Source organism: Gekko japonicus, unplaced genomic scaffold, assembly GCF_001447785.1.
Source record: "Gekko japonicus isolate JY-2015 unplaced genomic scaffold, Gekko_japonicus_V1.1 scaffold394, whole genome shotgun sequence".
NCBI classification, from domain to species: Eukaryota; Metazoa; Chordata; class Lepidosauria; order Squamata; family Gekkonidae; genus Gekko; species Gekko japonicus.
In genome coordinates, this window is record NW_015173135.1 from 1 (window position 1) to 23545 (window position 23545).

A 23545-nucleotide genomic window follows, 5' to 3' on the forward strand; every position below is an offset into this window, starting at 1 on the left:
GGGGACGAGGGGAGGGGGCAGTTGTCTCGGACAGGAGTTTCTCACGCCGAAGCGCTGACCCCGGTTCCGAAGAGAGAGAAAGAGAAAGAGAGAGATCCTGCTCCCCCCCGCCCAAGCCCGAGCCCGGTTCCAAAGACAGAGATCCCCCTCCCTCCCCCTCCTCTTCACCTTCCCAAGTGGCTGGCGCGGCGGCCGGGGCTCGTACCTGCTGCGTGCCGGGGCATTTGCTGCTTCCTCCTGGGCATGGTGCTTGGTGCCCCCCCCGCATGTTTCTGGGAGGTCTCCAGGCCTCACCAGGAGGTTGAAATCGCGGGAGGCACAGGCACCACAGCTGGCCTTGCCTAGGGCTCAGAAATACCTTGGGCTGGCCCTGAGCAGGAAGCGGGGCTTCGTCATGTGCCCCACCCCCCACCCCTCACCCGGGGGAACGGCGATCCCCCGCGAGTCCCCCCTGAATCGACCTCTGCTCCTTGTGCTTGTGAGGGAGGGAGGGAGGCACAAGAGGAGCTATGCACATTTGGGTCAGCAGATGAGCAACCTCCAGCTCATCCAACTCAGTGGGCCCCCTCCATCCCCATGCCTTGGCATTCTGTATGCATTGTGCCCCTTACATAAGCACCCGGGCTGCTGTGCACAGAGCGCCCAGCCCAACCAGTCGTTCCATTCGCACGCTTACATAAGCGGGCATATTTGGCGAGCTGGCCAGTGGCTTTCCACAGGCACCTGTGCCCACAAGTGCCTTCCCTGGTATGCCTGCAAGTGGCTGGGCTTGAGGAGGTGGGGCCAAAGAAATTCTGCCTGCCATGTATGAACAGTCAGCCATCTTTCCAGCAGCCCAGACAGCACAAGCAGGAGTCCAGCGCACCGTGGTTGGAGGAGGAGACAATGTTGGCAGGCAGCGCATCCCGGCCTGGTGCCTTGGCCAAGGGCAGCAGGTAGCCCCCAAAGGGACGGGCTGCACAGAGCTCAGGGCCAAACCAGCCCTTCTCACTCCTTATGATTGCCAGCTCTGGGTTGGGCAAGACCTGGAGATCTAGGGGAAGACCCTGGGGAGGGCCTATGTTTGCGGAAGGGAAGGACCTCAGCAGGGGATATAATACCCTAATATAGGCCAAGCCCTGTATGTGCTGATTCCTACCCCGGGCTGCATGTTTGACATGTCTATTCTAGAGTCACAAATGTAGTCACTAGATTTCAGTGTCATTGTGGCCATATTGCAATTAATGAATACATTCTACAACCAGCAAGCAATTATTTCCTCCATACTTAGTTTTAGGAACTCTTAAAACTTAATTTGCAGGATTATTAGAATAATTATTTTTTCCAATCCAATGTCTCATGGATTTGATTATCACTATAGAATCAGCAACAGAATGCCTGGCAATCATGCATTATTTATTTTATTTTTGTTCTTGTATTTTAAGTTATTTATCATCTGCCTTTCTCACTGAGACTCAAGGCAGATTGTGCAGTGTAAGTCAATACAAGCAACAGGATGGAACATCCAATAAGCAATGCGGTATGATTTGGGCTGCAGGAATCTGAAACCAAGCAGAATGAGAGTTTAACTTTTCTTACTTTTGCTGAGAACAAAGTGTACCAGGCCAGTCATAAGAACGGCTACTAAGGTTGCAAAACTTAGTCCTTTGTAGCAAGGCTGGACTGGCACAAACGTTTCTCAGAAATTCCAGCCAAACTAGCCAAGCCCAAATATAGGAAAATAATGGCAGAATCCAGATGACTGATGAACGACAGATAGGGAAAACAAAGTGGTGTCCATAGCTTAATTGCGGAAATCATTGTAAAGGAAAGTTTTTAGTGTCAGTGAATGTACACAGTCTTCATGATCATTTATCTCAAACAGTGTGTGGGCCAAAATAATCTAAGCCTGGGTGTACATAAAACAGGCAACCAGTGGGACCATAACTTCTAAAAAAAATTATTTCAGCATAAGCATTCATGAGTCAGAGCTCCTTCATCAGGTGCATGGAGATCCATCAGGTTTATGCTTTTATAATCACAACAGAAGGGCACAGTGAGAGTGGCAGTGAGGATATTACAACGAGAAGCTGGTTTAAAAAGAAAAATTACTCAGTGTGTGTGAGGGCCAGCCCGCCCTCAACTGTAGTTAGTCAGGCAAATCAGGGTTATCATAAGATCTACTGAAAAAAAAGATATACTGCTAGCAAAAAAAGTCTCAGGATCTTCCAACTATGGTTTGCAGGCCACAGCAAACCCTGGGAACATTCAGGGAGCAGGGACTGGCATGAGTTCTGCAAATCCTAGAGCATCCCATGACATCACTTAGTTTTCACCAAAAGTGACATCAGCGTGCAGGCACAATACCAGCTTACAACCCCATTACCATACACACACCCTTTCCTCCCATGACTACTTCAGATGCTGGTGGGCAACAAACTGGGCTGCTGGGAGGTCTCGTGCTATAATCCTCCCCCTCCCCCTCCTACACTGGACAGGCAACTGCCTGTCAGGTGTAGGAGAGGAGGTGGGGTGGCTTCCAACACACTCCCCCCACCTCGTACACCTAACAGGCGGTTGTCTGTCAAATGCAGCAGTGGTTGCAGGGTGCTTAAAGCCACGAGGGAGCCTGCCCCAGCAGTAACACCTTAGTGATCCTGCCGGCCCTGCCTCCACAGTGGCTTCTAATACTCCTCCCGCTCCTATACTGGACAGGCAGCTGCCCATCAGGTGTAGGAGAGGAGGTGGGATGCTTACAGCTGCCGGGGAGGTTTGCTCAGCAGGATTGCTTTAGCACTGCTGCTGGTCCAGCCTCCCCAATGCCTTTAAATACAATCCCCCCCAACACCCGACAGGACAGTGTCTGTCAGGTGTAGGAGCAGGACCAGGGTACTTTAATCCATCAGGGACGCCACCCCAGCAGGATCACCTTAGTAATGCTGCTGGCCCAGCCTCTCTGATGGCTTCCAACACACTCCCCCACCTCCTACACCTAACAGGCGGTTGTCTGTCAGGTGCAGCAGTGGTTGGACAGTGCTTAAAGCCATGAGGGAGCCTGCCCCAGCAGTAACGCCTTAGTGATCCTGTCAGCCCTGCCTCCACAGTGGCTTCTAATACTCCTCCCCCTCCCCATCCTACACTGGACAGGCAGCTGCCTGTCAGGTGTAGGAGAGGAGGTGGAATGCTTACAGCCACCAAGGAGGTTTGCTCAGCAGGACTGCCTTAGTACTGCTGCTGGCCCAGCCTCCCCAATGCCTTTAAATACAATCCCCCCAACACCAGACAGGCCGGTGTCTGTCAGGCATCAGAGGAGGGCCAGGTTATGAATGTTCATGGGGAGATAGTAAAGGATATTTCTAAGTGCCATTTCAATGTGTGGCTCCCTCATGAACCTGAAGAAATGTTCACCACATCACCACTCCCTCACACGAACTCCCCCTCACACCTCTCACCTCTTACTGCCCCCAAGAAAGCTCCTGGCACATGTCAAGCCAGATACACCAATGCTACAAGGAGGAGGCAATTTAGGAACGTGGCAAAGACATTTGCACATAGCACTCCTGCAGTGCACTGAGCTGCACAGGCCAAGTACCAGCAAGATCACCCTGAGGTGCTCAGAACAACAGTCTTCATATGAGCAAAACAATCCAGGAACACAAGTAGAGAGGCCATCACTTTTGTGGAAGGTAGCAGGAGTTGACTTAACAAACGACTGCTTCTTAAATGGACAGTTCTATGTGGCCTGCTCCAGAGTGAACTCATCAAGCAGCCTGGTGATCCTAACACCTGACAGCAGAACCACCAATGTGGTCTAGAGAGAGGTCCTTCAGTAGGGGGGGGGAAGTACGTATGTCTCACTTCATTTCTTACACTACAATCTTCTGTTAGAATTCCTACAACAAATGTCACATTTCAAATTTCACATCATCAGTATTATAACTGGATTTATGGAACTTAAATACCATAGCGAAGCAGGGTGTCTGTTGGGGGAGGGAAAGGGGAAGGAGTTTGTAAACTGCTCTGAGACTCCTGGTAGTGAAGGGTGGGATATAAATCTAATCTCTTTTTCATCTCCTCCTCCTCCTCCAGAACAGAAAGCAGGAATTTAAAGGAACTCTTTAAAAAGACCCTGAGTCCCTTTAAACCCCTACTTTCTGCTCCTCACTGATGGACTGGATGAGAAATAGTCCCATTCAAGGAGAGGAAGTCTCCATTCAAGGAGACTTTTGCTAGCATCCCCTTTCAAAGGAATTAGGGGGTGAGGCATGATGAATTGTGGCTGATGGGTGCCTCATAGGGATGGGCATGAACTGTAAAAATGCAAAAACTGTAAAAATGTGGTCCAGTTCGTAGTTTATGAGTCTGAAACACAAACCAAACCAGTTCATGGGGAAGCCCCTGTCCATCACCAAGTGATCCAGGAGAGCACAGGAGAGCCCAGGCACACATCCACCCTCCCCCTGTTGCCTGAGGATGCCCCTGACACACAGGTCTCTCAGCAGAAAATCACCCAGAAGGCCTGTGGTAGAGGAGATACCGGTGGTGGAGAAGGGGCAGCCAGCTGAGGTGGTCAGTAGTAAGGCAGAGGAGATGGCTGTGGTGAGCCACACAGTGCGAGCAGGGATGCAGCCACCAGATGCAGTGGCAGTACAGTGGCTGGGCCCACCACAGGAGCCCAGGGCAGGGAGGTGGCACTTGCAGAAAAAAAGGCCACTCTAGCTGGGGGACCACATGGGTTGGGTGTACCCCATGGCTGGCTCACTTCCTGCTGGGACTGGCTTAGCCATCAGAGGGCACCCAATCCGGGCAGCTGGTTAGCAGTTCCGCCACATCCCTAGAGTTTGATCAAAAGGAAAGACAGCACTTTGTATGTTATGGAATATATATATAGCATATGGGCAATGAGCACACATACAGGCCAACTGACATATCTCATATACATAACTAGGAATAAGGCCCGTTGTGAAAATAAATACAACGAGATCTAGAAAGTGGCTCTGGGAGAGTGCCCCGGCCTTGGGCACTCAGTGTCAATTTGCTGTGGCGACCTCAGCAGGGTATGACACCAAGTCCACCATTTTTTCCAGAGGAACTGATCTCTGCTACCTGAAGAACAGTTGAAATTTTGAGTGATCTCCAGCCATCACCTGGAGATTGGCAACAATGGTTCCCCATGACGGAATGGCTGGTTTGGAGGGTGGACTCTATGGCATTGTACCTGTCTGAGGTCCCACCCCTCCTGAAACCTCACCTTCTCCAGGCTCTATCCCTGAAATCTCCAGGAATTTCCCACCTGAAGTTGGCAACCCTATCTCCTCTCCAGCCTACCTTTATTTCCCACTCACTCATCAACTTTCCACCCCCCCTCACCTACAGCCTCTACCGTGCTCTGAAGCCCTGACTGCTATGTCACATTGGCTGTCATAAAGGGGCCATCTCAGCAGGATATAAGGACACAGAGTCCACCATTTTCTCCAGGGGAACTGATCTCTGCCATCTGGAAAGCAGTTGTAATTCTCAGTGATCTCCAGCCCCCACCTGGAGATTGGCAACAATGTTTCCCCATGATGGAAAGGCTGGTTTGGAGGGTGGAGTCTATGGCATTGTACCTGTCTGAGGTCCCACTCCTCCTGAAACCTCACCCTCTCCAGGCTCCATCCCTCAAATCTCCAGGAATTTCCCACCTGGAGCTGGCAACCCTATCTCCTCTCCAGCCAATTATCAACCTACCTTTATTTCCCTCTCACTCTTCAGCTTTCCACCACCCACACACCTGCAGCCTCTCCCGTGCTCTGAAGCGCTGACTGCTACGTCACATTGACTGTCATACAGGGCCATCTCAGCAGGATATAAGGACACAGAGCCCACCATTTTCTCCAGGGGAACTGATCTCTGCCATCTGGAAAGCAGTTGTAATTCTCAGTGATCTTCAGCCCTCACCTGGAGATTGGCAACAATGGTTTCTCCCAAACAGGCACTAAGGGTACCTCAGAACACATTTTACCTCAGAACAGAAACAGAAAACTGTTTAGAATGTTAGAGGAAAAGACCTCTAGCGACCTCTGTGCTCTGAGGCAAAGGCCAATCAGGCCACATATGCAAATAACCTCTGTGTTCTGACTGGCTATGGGGGGGGGAGGAACAGCAAACTGTTTAGAATGTTGGAGGCAAGACTCAGGCAACGCAGCCAGTGGATAGGGACAGCTTCTGAGTGACAGATCACAGAGCCAAAGGCTGTTGGTGCCGTGTGGAATGTTCAGCAGCGTGCCACTACCAACAGAGAATTATTATATAGAGAGATTGTGTAAAAGCAATTAGAAGGAAATTTCAGGGGGAAAGCAGCTGATAGGAAAAGTAGTAAGCACCCTTTTCTTCCCTCCCATTCTTCGCTTTAAAGCACTGCTTCCTGAGCTAACATCATACATGTCTACTGAATAGTATGTAGTTTGGCCTTCTGTGCATCTAAAAACCTTGGACTAGACTTATGTTCAAAAAACATCCTGGTATTTCTCTGAACCAATGTGTGCAAATCTGAGTTACAAGCAATAGTCACAACTAATGGAAACTATTTTGGTATTTTATATATTGCCCCTCCAATTGTACACACTGTAAAGTTCACTCTGGTACTTTGGCTTGGCTACAATGGAGGAAACTCAAAGGATATCCCTAGAGAAAAGTAAGAAACTTAGCACTGTCTGGCCTTTGAGTCATGCAGTGTTCCGGTACTTTCCGTCCCAGCATTTATGACTAGTAGCTTTTGAAGCATTTATCTCAAGTGATGTTGTTTATGAGTTGGAAGCTACTCTAGTTTTAAATATTTCCATTAGTAAGACTTCTAGGAACAATAGTTTGGGGCTTTATGACACTACTGCAGGTAATTTTATAGTGCACATATGACAAATAATTTATACACCATACTACCACTAATAGAATTCATTTCCATTCATGGTTTTCAGGCTTTTCTGCATCTGCATTGCCAGTCGCATTAGGGGAGAGATGCTGGTGGAACTAGTCCAAATAAGAAGGGCTTTCCAAGAACATATTAGTCCAGACGGCGCTGCCTTACCTCAGCAGCAAAGGAATTCTGATAAGATGAGGCTTGGTTAGTAACAGTTTACTTTTCACAAGGCATGTATATATGAATCAGATATTACGTATTCTCATCTTCCCACTGGGGGCTAAAGAGAATCTATTTGCTACTGTTTATGAGGAAAGAAAAGTTTTCGTGTGCCGCTAAGGCAGAGTTTGGGATATGCGCAGAGACAATCAGAAAGAAGAGGTCAGGAGGGCCATTTGAACAGGGCCTCAGGCTCAAAGGGGGCCTTGATTTAAAAACTGGCTAATTTTTTAGCATTTGAGAAATGTTGTGACATGTTTTATCAGATCAAAATGTGACACACTGTCTCAGTTTAAATTTAAGAAAAAAATAAAGTTATGTTCCACATTTTTTTTGTGCCTTACTTTGTTTTCATGTGTCATTTTTTAATGCTTATTATAGCCAAAAACCTCAAAACCTGGAAGCAGCTTAGACCTGTCTGGAACTTGAGAGGGCCCAGGTAAGTGTTTTATCAGGCTTGTATATTTTATATTTGCTCACTATTTTTACTTTTGTTGAAAGTTTCATTGGGACATTTAGAAGAGAAGTGGGATAGAAATTTTTAAAATAAATATCAAGAAGAAGAAGAAAAGAAGAAGAAGAAGAAGAGAAGAAGAAGAAGAGCATGGCATCGAGCGAGGAGTATGGATGCCTAATTCTATCGCTCCGCTCAACCCTGCCTAAATAATTAAAGAAAATATATGAAATATCTGAAAAATAGACTTAAAACTATCGGTCTAGCTGCAAGGACTATCCTGGAAGAACTTCAGCCACAGAAACCCTGCCGGTAAACCCATCCTTGCTTTAAAATATAGGGAATAATAACAGAGGAGGGATTTGTGGCAAAACAAAATGGTGGATGACAGCATAGAAGACCAAGAACTCCTAACTCCTCTCTCTAAGCTAGACTTAGTGGAAATGGAGGACATAATTTTTACAAAACTGGGGTCCTTGCTGAAACCTAAGCAGGAACAACTGCAAGAAATTGATAAAACCATATCTGAGACACAGAAGAAAGCAGACTATGAAATGACTCTCACTGAAACAGTCCAAGATGAAACCCACAATCTGCAAATAGAAAATGATCAAATTCAAAACAAACTTTTACAACTTGATATGGAGATCTGCAAAAATAACATCAAATTCAGAGGATTTCCGGAGGATTTAAATACTAATGAAGATTTACATTGCTTTATCGCTGGCTGCCTTGCAAAAATACTAAACCTGGAAGAGGGAGTAATCCCGGTGATTGTAAAGGCCTATAGACTAGGTTCACCACGAAACACATGGAGGAAGGGCCCAAGGGACATTGTTCTGCTGATTTTAAAAAGGTGATGATAATAGGTAAAATGGCAGAAATGAGAGGAGGAAACTACTACAGAGAAAAGTTTTAGTTAAGTTCCCTGGGAGGGAGGAAAACCCTAGTAGGAGACAGGTAGTGAATTTCTGTTATTCTGCAGGAACTCTGCAGAAGACTTTAGAGTTAGTTTAAGTACTGTACTTTAGGATATACCATAAATAATATAAGTAAGGTTTTTTTGGTTTTGGTTTTTAAAGTAAATTAGAATTAGCTAATGTTAGATATAGATAGATTTAGTTTTAGGGTTAAGGGAAACTTATAGGAAACAAGTTATAGAGTTGTTAGAAAGTTAAATCTTAATATAAGGGCAATAAACAGTTATTGAAAGGGAAGGAGCAGTCTCAGAGTAAGGATATTTTAACATTACTATTCTGAAGAAAGAGGGTACTGTTATAAATTCATTGCTGTTTTAAGTTAATTACTGCTTGCTTACTTACTGTATTTTCTTTTAACCACATATAGCTGTTCAAGATGGCACCAATAAAAGTTCTTTCTCTGAATACTAGAGGATTGAACAACATGGTGAAGAGGAAAAGGGTGTATAATAATCTATGTAAATTACATCCAGATGTTTTACTGCTTCAAGAGACACATCTGAAAAACCCTAGTCATAAAAATTTTAAATCTAACTGGTTTACATATCAAAGTCAGGCATGCGAGAATTCAAAATCTCAGAGAGAGGCAATTTTCTCTTTAAAAATATTCGATTTACTCCCCAGGAAACTTTAAGCGATCCTAAGGGCAGGTATGTTTTTATTAGAGGGCTTATGGAAAACAAAAAAAATCATAATAGGTTCTATATACACCCCACATGTAGATCAAATAAAATTTATAGCTGAAATTCTGCAAAAATTGGAACAATTTAAGGAAGGAAAAATAATTTTGGGGGGAGACCTAAACTATTTGGAAAATCAAGAGATAGATAGATCTACTCCAAAAAAGAAAGAAAGAAAGCAAAAGAAGAAAAAAAATGATATGATGTTGGGAAACCTATTTGCAGAATTTAAATTAATTAACATTTGGAGAAAACAACATCCAACTGAAAGAGAATACAGTTATTTTTCAGCACAGTATAACACACATACTAGAATAGATTATATTTTAATCTCTATGGGGATCCAAAACCAAGTACAATCTTCACAGATAGGATATAAATTGTGGATGGACAGATCACTCTTGGGTAGGTTGCACAATAGAGCTGGAAGGACACAAATCAACAGACTACCATTGGAGTTTTGATTTAAAAATTATTAGAATGCCCAAATTTTAAAGAAGACGTAGAACAACACATTAAAAATGATATACAGGAAAATGCAACAGAAAAAACCACTCCTTTAGCTTTATGGGACGCTCTGAAACCAGTCCTGAGAAGTACAATAATTTCAAAATCTGCCTACAGAAATAAACAAATAAGACAAGAAAGAAAAGAGTTAGTTGAGAAAATCTGCAACCTAGAAAAACAACATAGCCAGACATGAAATAAAAGAGTCTTTAAACAACTACTAGTATAAAGAAGAAAATTAGAAAATCTGGACACAAAATTCAAAAAGATTTACTTTTTAAAAAATAAGAATCTTGGTATAATTCATCTAAAAATGTAAAGCTACTAAGTAGAAGAGTTAATAAGAAAAACATGCATAGGCAAGTTCATCTAATAAAAGATAGAGCAGGTAAACTACACTCTAGACAGAATAATTAGAACCTTTGTAGATTTTTATTACAAAAATTGTACTCATCTAAACGTATGTCTGAAGAAAAAATCAATGGGAAGAGGTCCAAAAATTATATTATACCAAAATTCCCAAATGGGTTTCACCATTGGAAACTTTTACAAACCCTATGACATTTACAAAAGACCTACTTTGGACATACGATGATTTGTTAAGTAGCCAAAATCAAATACTTAAGCAAGATCAGTTTAAGAAAAAAGGTATATCTTTGGATTGGTGGGAAAGAAACAACTAGGTTACATTTTACATTTAAAATCGGTGCTCACAACAATATATCATCCCAAAACAGGGACTCCAATGCAATGCTTCAGAAGGCACTACTGTCTCTTCTTGATCGGTCTTCACTCTGTCCATTCTCCATTCCCCAAGGCCGGTACGCTATTGGCAGCCAGTGCAGCACCTTCAGGACAGGCTGGACGTGGTCCCGCCTAGAGAGACCCATCAACAGCCTGGCTGCTGCATTCTGCACCAGCTGCAGCTTCCGGATGTGTGACAAAGGCAGCCCCATGTAGAGAGCGTTGCAGTAGTCTAACCTCGAAGGTGACCATTGCATGGATCACTGTGGCCAAGTCATCGCGGTCAAAGCAGGGAGCCAACTGCTGTGCCAGCTGCAGATGGTAAAAGGCTGACTTGACAGTGGCTGCTACCTGGGCCTCCATCGTTAAAGAGGAGTCCAGGAGCACCCACAAGCTCCTAACCCTCGGCGCCGGCACCAGAGGCACCCTGTCGAAGGCTGGGAGAGGGAGCCCCAGCCCTGAACCAACCCGACCTAAGCCCAGGACCTCTGTCTTCGCCGGGTTTACCTTCAGCCGACTCAGCCTGAGCCAACCAGCCACAGCTTGCAATGCCCGATGAAGGTCATCCGGGTCGGAGTCTGACCGGCCGCCCAGATAGAGCTGGGTGTCATCTGCATATTGATGACACCCCAGCCCATAACTCCGAGCAGTCTGGGCGAGTGTCAGAACCCACAGCCAACAACGAAGTGCATGCATTCAGGAACGGTAATACTTTTATTGCAGAGCTATAGGATGCAGTAACATAAGCACTGTTAAGAATGGCGGTTGCCCCATGGGCATAATAGGATATAGGGTATTCGTATGCCCCCCCCCCCCAGAGCACTGGCCAATTCCCCAAGCCGCTATTACTTCAACTTCAAACAGATAGTGATCTATTTTTTCCTGCCAAAAGTGCCGGTGATCTACCACCATGAAAATAAAGTTTCAAATTGGTTTCAAATTAGATTTTAACCCACTAAAGTTGGGTTCCACCGCCCCCCCCCCATTTATAATGCACCTTCTGTCATTTACTGGTAAGCAAAATAAGCAAAAACAAAATGGAGAGACGAAGATCCAGAAAGAACTGCAAACATTTTTTATTTTTATTAAGTTATAACTTCCTTTAACTGTCTAAATAACTTTAACTTTTATTCAGAGTTATTTGTGTTAAATGTAGGTCAAGTATTGATCCAGGCTGATCTTGTGCAATCTTTAAAACTTTGCTCTTGCTCTTTAGTGAGATGTCTGAGCCTGCATTTCATCCACCAGCTTTTTGAAGTTGGGTGAATATTGCGTGAGGGCCAGTCTCAGGGAATCCTGGAGATGTTCATCTGTCATGTTGGAACGCTGTGTACTCTTTGTCATTTTCAGATGGGAAAATGCAGATTCACACAAGTAAGTTGAACCGAAACAGGAGTGTATGGCTTCACTGCATCTTCTCAAGTTGGGAAATTTGTCTCTAGGCACTAGCTTCCAAAATGATTCTTGCTCAGCACAGGTCTTGAGAAAAATGTCATTTTTAAGGGTTAATATTTCATTTTCAAGAGATGCCTTGCTCAATGAGTAATTTTTATTGATAGCAGGTGCAGTTTCCTTAATGTCCATATCTACTTTGAATGGGTATGACAAGTACTCCACAACTTTTTCAATTTTTTGGAAGTCACAGAATCTTTTTTCGAATTCCTAGATAACAGAGCAGATTTCTGTCACATACTTTTCGTTCTGAAAAACAAAATTTGGATATTGTCCCAGATGGTCCTGTGTATCAGAAAAATGATCAAAAGTGTTGTTTGCAAGGTCAGTCATCATTAGCTCAAATTTGCTCTTCTAGGATGAAACTGTACTCATCATCTCGCCAATACATTTGTTTTTACCTTGTAGTTCAATGTTCATATCACTTAGCTTGCCTGTAAAGTGCGATCCACTGGAGAAGGAAATGACAACCCACTCCAGTATCTTTTCCATGAAAACCCCATGGACAGTATCAAAAGGCTAAAAGATATGACGCCGGAAGATGGGCCCCTCAGGTCAGAAGGTGTCCAATATGCTACTGGGGAAGAGCAGAGGGCAAGTACAAGTAACCCCAGAAAGAATGAAGCGGCTGGGCCAAAGCCGAAAGGAAGCTCAGTTGTGGATGTGTCTGATGGTGAAAGGAAAGTCTGATGCTGCAAAGAACAATACTGCATTGGAACCTGGAAGGTAAGATCTATGAATCAAGGTAAGCTTGACATGGTCAAAAATGAGATGGCAAGACTGAACATTGATATCTTAGGAATCAGTGAACTAAAGTGGACAGGAATGGGCGAATTTAACTCTACTACTCTACTACTGTGGCCAGGAATCTCGTAGAAAAAATGGTGTGGCCTTTATAGTCAACAAGAGAGTGCAAAAGGCAGTACTGGGATACAATCTCAAAAATGACAGAATGATTTCTGTCCGATTCCAAGGCAAACCATTCAACATCACAGTAATCCAAGTCTATGCCCCAACCACTGATGCAGAAGAGGCTGAAGTAGACCGGTTCTATGAAGACCTACAACACCTCATAGAACTAACACCAAAAAATGATGTCCTCATCATCATAGGGGACTGGAATGCTAAAGTAGGAAGTCAAAAGGTAACCGGAATAACAGACAAGTTTGGCCTTGGAAAGCAAAATGAAGCAGGGCAAAGGTTAACAGAGTTTTGTCAAGAGAACACACTGGTCATAGCGAACACCCTTTTCCAACAACCTAAGAGGCGACTCTACACATGGACATCACCAGATGGGCAACACCGAAATCAGATTGACTATATAATTTGCAGTCAAAGATGGAGAAGCTCTATCCAGTCAGTAAAAACAAGACCTGGAGCTGACTGTGGTTCAGATCATGAGCTACTCATTGCAAAATTCAGACTTAAACTGAAGAAAATCGGGAAAACCATGAGGCCATTCAGGTTTGACCTAGATCACATCCCTGATGAATATACAGTAGAGGTGAAGAATAGATTCAAGGGTCTGGATTTGATAGATAGAGTGCCTGAAGAACTATGGACAGAGGTTCGTGACATCGTACAGGAGGCAGCAATCACCACCATACCAAAGAAAAAGAAATGCAAGAAAGCAAAATGGCTTTCTGATGAGGCTTTACAAATAGCAGAGGAAAGAAGGAAAGCGAAAGGCAAAGGCGAAAAGGAAAGATTTACCCAACTGAACGCAGATTTCCAGAGAACAGCAAGGAGAGATAAGGAGGCCTTCCTGAATGAACAGTGCAAAGTAATAGAAGAAAACAATAGAATGGGAAGGACTAGAGATCTCTTCAAGAAAATTGGAGAAATCAAGGGAGCGTTCCATGCAAAGCTGGCCATGATAAAGGACAAAAACGGTAGGGACCTAACAGAAGCAGAAGAGATTAGGAAAAGATGGCAAGAATACACAGAAGAACTATACAAGAAAGACCTCAATGTCCTTGACAAACACGACGGTATAATCACTGACCTTGAGCCAGACATCCTGGAATGTGAAGTTAAATGGGCCTTAGAAAGCATTACTAACAACAAAGCTAGTGGAGGTGATGGTATTCCAGCTGAGCTATTCAAAGTCTTAGAAGATGATGCTGTTAAAGTTCTGCACTCCATTTGCCAGCAAATTTGGAAAACGCAACAGTGGCCACAGGATTGGAAAAGATCAGTATACATTCCAATCCCAAAGAAGGGCAATGCCAAGGAATGTTCAAACTATCGCACAATTGCACTCATATCACACGCTAGCAAGGTCATGCTCAAGATCCTACAAGCTAGGCTTCAACAGTACGTGGATAGAGAACTACCAGAAGTACAAGCTGGGTTTCGAAGAGGTAGAGGAACTAGAGATCAAATTGCCAACATTCGCTGGATTATGGAGAAAGCAAGAGAGTACCAGAAAAATATCTACTTCTGCTTCATTGACTATGCTAAAGCTTTTGACTGTGTGGATCACAACAAACTATGGCAGGTCCTTAAAGAGATGGGAGTACCAGACCACCTCACATGTCTCTTGAGAAACCTGTATAAGGGCCAAGAAGCGACAGTTAGAACCGGATACGGAACAACTGATTGGTTCAGCATAGGAAAAGGAGTACGACAAGGATGTATACTGTCACCTTGCTTATTTAATATATATGCAGAGTACATCATGCGAAATGCTGGCCTGGATGAATCACAAGCGGGAATTAAGATTGCTGGGGAAAAGATCAACAACCTCAGATATGCAGATGATACCACTCTAATGGCTGAAAGTGAAAAGGATCTAAAGAGCCTCTTGCTCAGAGTAAAAGAGGAGAGCGCAAAAGTGGGCTTGAAGCTCAACATCAAAAAAACTAAGATCATGGCATCCGGCCCCATCACTCCTTGGCAAATAGAAGGGGAAGCTGTGGAAGTAGTGACAGACTTCACGTTCCTGGGATCCCAGATCACCGCAGACTGTGACTGCAGCCATGAAATTAAAAGACGCCTGCTCCTTGGGAGGAAAGCGATGGCGAACCTAAACAGCATGATAAAAAGTAGAGACATCACCCTGCCAACAAAAGTCCGCATGGTCAAAGCAATGGTATTCCCAGTAGTCATGTATGGCTGCGAGAGCTGGACTATAAGGAAGGCCGAGCGCCGAAGAATAGATTCTTTTGAACTATGGTGCTGGAGAAGACTCTTGAGAGTCCCTTGGACTGCAAGAAGAACAAATCAGTCAATCCTCAAAGAAATCAACCCTGACTGTTCCCTGGAAGGCCAGATAATGAAACTGAAGCTCAAATACTTTGGCCACCAAATGAGAAGGGAGCACTCACTGGAGAAGACCCTGATGCTGGGAAAGATTGAAGGTCAAAGAAGACGGGGACGGCAAAGGATGAGATGGTTAGACAGTGTCACAGTTTTGAAAGTGATGTCCATGACAGTCTTTGTATTGAGTCCCTTGCTTGCCAAAACTTGGTGATGAATGATGCAGTGGTAAGAAAGGAAATCTGGAAAGTCGTCATGCTGTCTACAGAGGCCTATGAAACTATTAACCTCACCTGTCATTGCTCTTGCTCCATCAGTAGTGATGGAAACAAGTTTATGCAAAGGAAGATTACACTTTGTCACAAAAGAATGGAAAGAGCTGAATATTTCCTGACCGGTAGTTCTCCCTTTTAAAGAAATCATTCCAAGTAGTTCTTCTTTAAAACTGAAGTCTTCAAAAACCATCCAGATAAAGACTAGTAACTGTGCTATGTCTCTTATGTCTGTAGATTCATCCAGTTGGAGTGAGAAAGCAACAGAATCTGAAACATCCTCCAACAGTTGTTCAGTTGTGTCTCCAGATATCTTTTCTATTCGCCACACAACGGTGTTTCTTGAGAATTGTACATCTTGAACAGCAGCTATGATCTCTTTCTTATTCTTACATCCTTCAAAAAGATTGTCAGCTGCTTCAAGAAAACAATCTTTTACAAATTCTCCTTCATTGAAAGGTTTGCATTTCTTTGTGATCAGGTTGCTGACCTTGAAGGATGTCATGGTTGCATTGACCGAATGTGACCTTGGCTTCGCCATCAACTGTTGCTGAGTAGCCAATTTCGATTTAAGTTCTTTGAGCTTCAGTTTACGAATTTCACTTTGGGGTGGAAAATGAGCATCAAATTTATTGCTATGCAGAGCCCTATAATGACGTTCTAGATTACCCTTTTTGGGCACGGATACAGGGGCGTTACAAAGTAGACAACAACACTTGTCTTTCACCATGATGAAGAAGTAGTGCATTTCCCATTCATCATGAAAGTGGTAGGTTTTGCTCTTCTTTGGAACACTCATCTTTGTTATACTGGGGTGGCTGGGGGGCTAGGTTAGTATAAACACTGGCTGAATCTGGTCCAAAACTGTCACTGTCCCAAAGTATTAAAGATCAACAGGAACTGAAGACCTCTGGATGATGCCAAAACCACACATGCAGTTCTAAAAGTAAAAATAAGAATTAATCATACTGGCACCAATAATCAAATACCACCAAACAATCATTAAAAAACCCAAACACCTGTCCAGCAAACCAGGAGACCAAGTGGGGCTGGTGATCTACCTCTGACCCCTCGCGATCTACCTGTTGGACATACCTGTTCTAGTGAGTTCTTAAAGGCAACTGCTGTCAGACTTCAGTGAGCCAACCTGTCCTCCCTCAGAAGTCTATGTCAAAACACAGAGGCCTATAGGCCATTCCTCGCTAGCTGTCATCCTTGTCTGTGTAAGAAATCAGCTTTCCTCATTTTTTTATTCACAGAGAAATTACAGATAATCTTATTTATTTATTTATTTATTTATCATTCAATTTATATCCCTCTCGAACCCCGAAGGGTCTCTGAGTGGCTTACACACAATCACTGGTTCCTAAGGCCACAATTATACAGGGGGTGACTTCCTACCAGCACTCGGCAGCAGGGCTTGGTGTTGGAGTCTGGCTTCCTCCAGCGGCCTCGGATGTCGGCGCTCCACTTCCAACATCCTGGGGCAGATTTCTTCCTGTTCCGCAGCTTCCTCCGGTGGGCTCCTCCAGTGCACGGTCCCGCGACCGCCGCAGCTCCGACCATCGTCCTTTTCGGCTCCATCGCGCTGCGCCAACATGCCGCCGTACCTCCGTGGCTCCGCCTCTGCCGCATTCTGCCATTTATGCCGCACCCGCAGGGCACTCCTCAGCCACTCCATCGCTCCACCTGCCACTCCGCCATCGCCGCTCCGCTGCCATCACCGCCGATGCCTCTGCTGCACACCCCACCGGAGGAGGGTGCCCCCTGCCACCTAGGGCAGGTACCCATTTATCTACTTGCTAGATATTAATGCTTTCGAACCACTGGGTGGGCGGGACATAAAATCTTGTGACAAAAAAGCCAAATCCAGGCATAATGTGCATCTCTAAAATCCATCCTACATCTCTAGCTATTCTGAATACGAGAAGATTAAAGGCCATACAATGAACTTTTTCATTATTTGAATCATACAAAATGCATAATTTTTGCTGTTGAGAATTACCTATCAACTACAGTAAGCTGCCATTTTCAGGCATTACTTCCAGGAGTACTGGGAGCCCAACAACTGCGCATATCAAGAACATGTGTAGCATTGCCAGTAACCAGCAGGTGGCTCACCTGGGGGGAGGGCTCATCAGTGACACTGCAACATCCCTGGCAATGTAGTGCCTTATGGTGCAAACTAGGAGTCACATCATCACATGGAACAATGCTCTAGCATTTACTAAAACTCTATGATCTCAAATAAATTTCAGGTGAATGCTATAGTACTACCCAATGCAGTGAGGCCATTTCCAGTGATGCAATGGCATCAGCAAGATTCCAGTCACCCTCCCATTTTGCCCCATCTTTTCCACCTACTGCCCAGCAGAGTAGCAGAGGGGAGAGCCAGCAGGGGTGGGAGTATCCCTCTGAAGTGGGAGACCTGGCCTCCCTGAATGAATGCTACCTGCACTGCTTCCATATGTGCAGTCACCATGCTGTCTGAACAGGGGCAATATGTGCATTTGTATTCACGTACAGCTTCAGTATGCTCAAAACAGATCCCTGAAAAATCCAATTATCATTTCATGTACTGAAGCTGTTCACACATGGAAAATAGGCACATTGCCCCTGCTCAGAAAACATGACATCCACACGTACCAGGAAGAGGTAAGCATGGTAGGGAGGCTTCCAGTACGCATGAATGCAACGTCTGAATAAAAAATAAGTCTTAAATTGGCTGTGTTGATTGCTAGAAACTAAATGGTTGTTAGAAACTAAAAACTGTCATATGTCGCTAATTTGGCAGTCACTGGGTCTGCATGAATTCTACTAGAACCCTAGTAGCAGTACCTGTGAGGACTACTGATTTCTTATTGTTTCCTTTCCAATACGTAAAATTATACAGCAAAGCAATAGGCCTGAGCACATTTCAAACAGGGTAAGACAAATGTATGTTTATCTTTATTTACATGTAACCAGGAAGAGTCTCAAGATACACATGTATGTCTAAACCGCAAATGTTTTGTCATGGTGCACTGCTATGGCAGCTATATTTCCTTATCAGTGTTTCCAGTGCTCCTTGTTGGCAGCTTCCAGCAATTATCTGCTGGACTGTTTCACATTGAATGTATCAGGGTTATTATCACATGACAAGTATTAAGAAAAACAGCAGCACAAGGAGGAAGGAAGAAACGTACTGCTGCAAGCTATTTTCTGCCATTTTGGCTCTACGGCGATAAACACTGCTGTTTGGTCAAAGTTGATTATGAGACACTGTCATGTGTCAAGTATTTTAAAATTATCGCCAGCAGACAAACACCCAAGAAAGTATGCCACTACCAGATTACAATATAAACCAAAAATAGAAAGCGACAGCTAAAAGAAAGTGTCAGATTGCTGAGAGTAAAGCATCTCAACTATTATAGCACTAATACAATAAAAAGAATACTAGGCTGGTTTCAGATGACTTCACTATACTCCAAGAAGCATTTGTGATATTAAAATTTTATTGATGTTATTAGCTTGTGCTGTTTTGACAGTCATTATAAGAGATCTTGCAAATATCTGGTGTGTATTATGGAGACCCTTACCCTTCTCCAACACTGGTGTTATTTAATGCCAGGTCTATCAATAATAAGATCAGTGTGTTCCGTGATTATCTCATGGAGTCACAGGTAGACTTGGCCTGTGTGTGACCAAGACCTGGGTGAAACTGTCACCTTGAACCAGCTTACTCCACCTGGGTTCTTGGTCTTTCACCAGTCACAGGCCTATGGGGGGGGCATGGCTTTGTTTATCCGTGAATTTTGTTCCGTCAGGTCACTCCCCACCCCAACAATCTCCAGCATTGAATGTGTAGGTCTAGTGTGTGATGTAGAGGAGAATTTGGCTATCTGGTGGCTGTAGCAATCACCTAACGCACCAGCAGACACCTTGTCCTACCTGTTAGATGCTGTATCAGGCTGGGCATTGGAATATCCCAGGCTCCTGATCCTGTGTGATATTAGTGTTCATGCCGATGATGCAGCCAGGGACCAGGGACCTAGTGTCGTCCACGGAGGCACTGGGACTCTCCCAGTTTATATAGACTTCCATGCACCAAGCGGGCCACATGCTGGATTTAAATTTTTGGGATGGGGATACATGTGGATCTGATGACTACAGATTTAGTCCCATGGTCTGACCACTTTTCCCTGAAGGTCCGGCTGAGCATACCATGCCCACCCTGTTGGCTTTAGGAGGCTCTGCGGGATCCAATGCCCCCTGGTGTCTCATTGGATGAGCTGGTGGAGGACTGAGTTAACTGGCTTTCTGAAGCCATCAACGAGATTGCCCCCCAGCGCCCTCTGTGCCCCCACACCAAAGCAGCACTGTGGTACACCACGGAGCTGTGAAGGATGAAGGGGGAGCTAAGATGGCTACAGCGAAGGTGGCAGCGTGTTCGTGATGAACTGTCACAAACATCCTATAGGATGCTTATGAAAGCTTACGAAATGGCAGTGAAGGCCACAAAGAAGGATTTCTGTGCAGCCTCCATTGCATCTGCAACTTTGCCTTAGGGCAGACCAAATAGTAGAGAATTGGCTATTGGCTGTGAGGCATTTGCGAGCTACTGCGCAGATAAGATCATGGCCACAATTGAGACAGTAAAGGAACTGGAAGCCCCTTGTCTATCTTCTGGTCCCCTATTGGACCACTTCAGTTGACTCACCCGGGAGGAAGTTGACAGGACCCTGGCAGCTGTGAGGCCTACTACTTGCCTCCCTTCCTGACTAGTGAAATCTTGCTGGGAGAGCATTCAGGCCCCTCTGGAAGAAATCATCAACTTGTCCCTATCTACTAGGACTTTCCCAAAGGCTTTAAAGGAGATGGTAATTCGCCCGCTCTTGAAAAAGCCATCATCGGACTCAACAGTCCTGACCAACTACCGCCCAGTGTCGAACGTACCGTTCCTCGGTAAGGTGGTTGAGAGAGTGGTGGCCGAACAACTCAGGCCGTCCTGGATGATGCTTCCATCCTTGATCCTTTCCAGTCTGGCTTCCACCCTGGCCATGGGATGGAGACAGCTCTGGTCGCCCTTACAGATGACCTCCATAGACATCTGGATTGAGGTGTGTCAGTGCTGCTGTTGTTATTAGATTTAACAGCAGTGGTTGATATGGTCGATTATGATCTTATGACCCACTGCTTTGTCGACATAGGGATCCAGGGGACTGCCTTGAAATGGTTTTCCTCCTTTCTCCAAGGTCGGGGACAGATGGTGGCGCTGGGTGAGAGGGTCTCCCCGTGGTACCCGCTAGAATGTGGAGTGCTGCAGGGGGTGATCTTCTCGCCAATGCTATTTAACATCTATATGGGCCCCCTCGCCCAGTTAGTCCAGAGTTATGGGCTGGGTTGCCATCAGTTTGCTGATGACACTCAGGTTTATCTGTTAATGGACGGTCATCCTTCATCCGTTCCTGGAAGTCTGGCTGAAGCTTTGGATGCTGTGGCTGGATGGTTGAGGCAGAGCCGATTGAAGTTAAATTCATCAAAGACGGAGGTCCTGTACCTGGGTCATGGGGGTTTGAAGGTGGGCACCAGGCTTCCCACACTGGAAGGGACACCTCTGGTGCTGGCCCAGTCCATGAAGAGCCTGGGAGTGACACTGGACACCTCCCTATCTATGGAGGTTGCTGCAGTCGCCAGATCTGCATTTTTCCATCTTAGGCAGATCAGACTACTGAATCCCTAGGACTTAGTTATGGCAATCCGTGCAATGGTCACTTCCAGGCTTGATTACTGCAACTCGCTGTATGCAGACTTACCCTTGAAGCTGATCCAGAAATTACGGCTGGTACAAAACGCGGTGGAGTGTCTACTGACGTCGACACCTGTGCGGGCTCACATTCGGCATGTGCTCTGTCAGCTGCATTGGTTGCCGGTTGAGTACCGTATCTGCTTCAAGGTGCTGGTAATTACCTAAGGGACTGCCTCTTCCCATATACACCTCGGAGAGTGTTAGACTGTGAGAGTCAACATCTCCCGGTGATCCCTGGCCCAAAAGACATCTGCCTAGCCTCAACCAGGGCCAGGGCTTCTTCTGCCATGGCCCCCACCTGGTGGAACATGCTCCCTATCGAGATCAGGACCCTGCGGGATCTTATTTTATTTATTTATTTATTATATTTATATTTATACCCTGCCCTCCCTGCAATCTTATGCAATTCCGCAGGGCCTGCAAGACAGAGCTGTTTTGCCAGGCCTTTGGCTGAGGCAGTGGGTGTCCACATATAGCCCCTTTCCGAGGTTGTGATTGCCCACCTACTGATAACCAGCCATACCTAGTTACATCAATGGGCCAGATTCTCCCTATGGCAAGCATGACTATTGAATTTATATGTTCTAATGTGTTTTAAATTTTATTGTATTTATTGAAATGTTGTTCCAACAGTTGTTCAGTTGTGTCTCCAGATATCTTTTCTATTCGCCACACAACGGTGTTTCTTGAGAATTGTACATCTTGAACAGCAGCTATGATCTCTTTCTTATTCTTACATCCTTCAAAAAGATTGTCAGCTGCTTCAAGAAAACAATCTTTTACAAATTCTCCTTCATTGAAAGGTTTGCATTTCTTTGTGATCAGGTTGCTGACCTTGAAGGATGTCATGGTTGCATTGACCGAATGTGACCTTGGCTTCGCCATCAACTGTTGCTGAGTAGCCAATTTCGATTTAAGTTCTTTGAGCTTCAGTTTACGAATTTCACTTTGGGGTGGAAAATGAGCATCAAATTTATTGCTATGCAGAGCCCTATAATGACGTTCTAGATTACCCTTTTTGGGCACGGATACAGGGGCGTTACAAAGTAGACAACAACACTTGTCTTTCACCATGATGAAGAAGTAGTGCATTTCCCATTCATCATGAAAGTGGTAGGTTTTGCTCTTCTTTGGAACACTCATCTTTGTTATACTGGGGTGGCTGGGGTGCTAGGTTAGTATAAACACTGGCTGAATCTGGTCCAAAACTGTCACTGTCCCAAAGTATTAAAGATCAACAGGAACTGAAGACCTCTGGATGATGCCAAAACCACACATGCAGTTCTAAAAGTAAAAATAAGAATTAATCATACTGGCACCAATAATCAAATACCACCAAACAATCATTAAAAAACCCAAACACCTGTCCAGCAAACCAGGAGACCAAGTGGGGCTGGTGATCTACCTCTGACCCCTCGCGATCTACCTGTTGGACATACCTGTTCTAGTGAGTTCTTAAAGGCAACTGCTGTCAGACTTCAGTGAGCCAACCTGTCCTCCCTCAGAAGTCTATGTCAAAACACAGAGGCCTATAGGCCATTCCTCGCTAGCTGTCATCCTTGTCTGTGTAAGAAATCAGCTTTCCTCATTTTTTTATTCACAGAGAAATTACAGATAATCTTATTTATTTATTTATTTATTTATCATTCAATTTATATCCCTCTCGAACCCCGAAGGGTCTCTGAGTGGCTTACACACAATCACTGGTTCCTAAGGCCACAATTATACAGGGGGTGACTTCCTACCAGCACTCGGCAGCAGGGCTTGGTGTTGGAGTCTGGCTTCCTCCAGCGGCCTCGGATGTCGGCGCTCCACTTCCAACATCCTGGGGCAGATTTCTTCCTGTTCCGCAGCTTCCTCCGGTGGGCTCCTCCAGTGCACGGTCCCGCGACCGCCGCAGCTCCGACCATCGTCCTTTTCGGCTCCATCGCGCTGCGCCAACATGCCGCCGTACCTCCGTGGCTCCGCCTCTGCCGCATTCTGCCATTTATGCCGCACCCGCAGGGCACTCCTCAGCCACTCCATCGCTCCACCTGCCACTCCGCCATCGCCGCTCCGCTGCCATCACCGCCGATGCCTCTGCTGCACACCCCACCGGAGGAGGGTGCCCCCTGCCACCTAGGGCAGGTACCCATTTATCTACTTGCTAGATATTAATGCTTTCGAACCACTGGGTGGGCGGGACATAAAATCTTGTGACAAAAAAGCCAAATCCAGGCATAATGTGCATCTCTAAAATCCATCCTACATCTCTAGCTATTCTGAATACGAGAAGATTAAAGGCCATACAATGAACTTTTTCATTATTTGA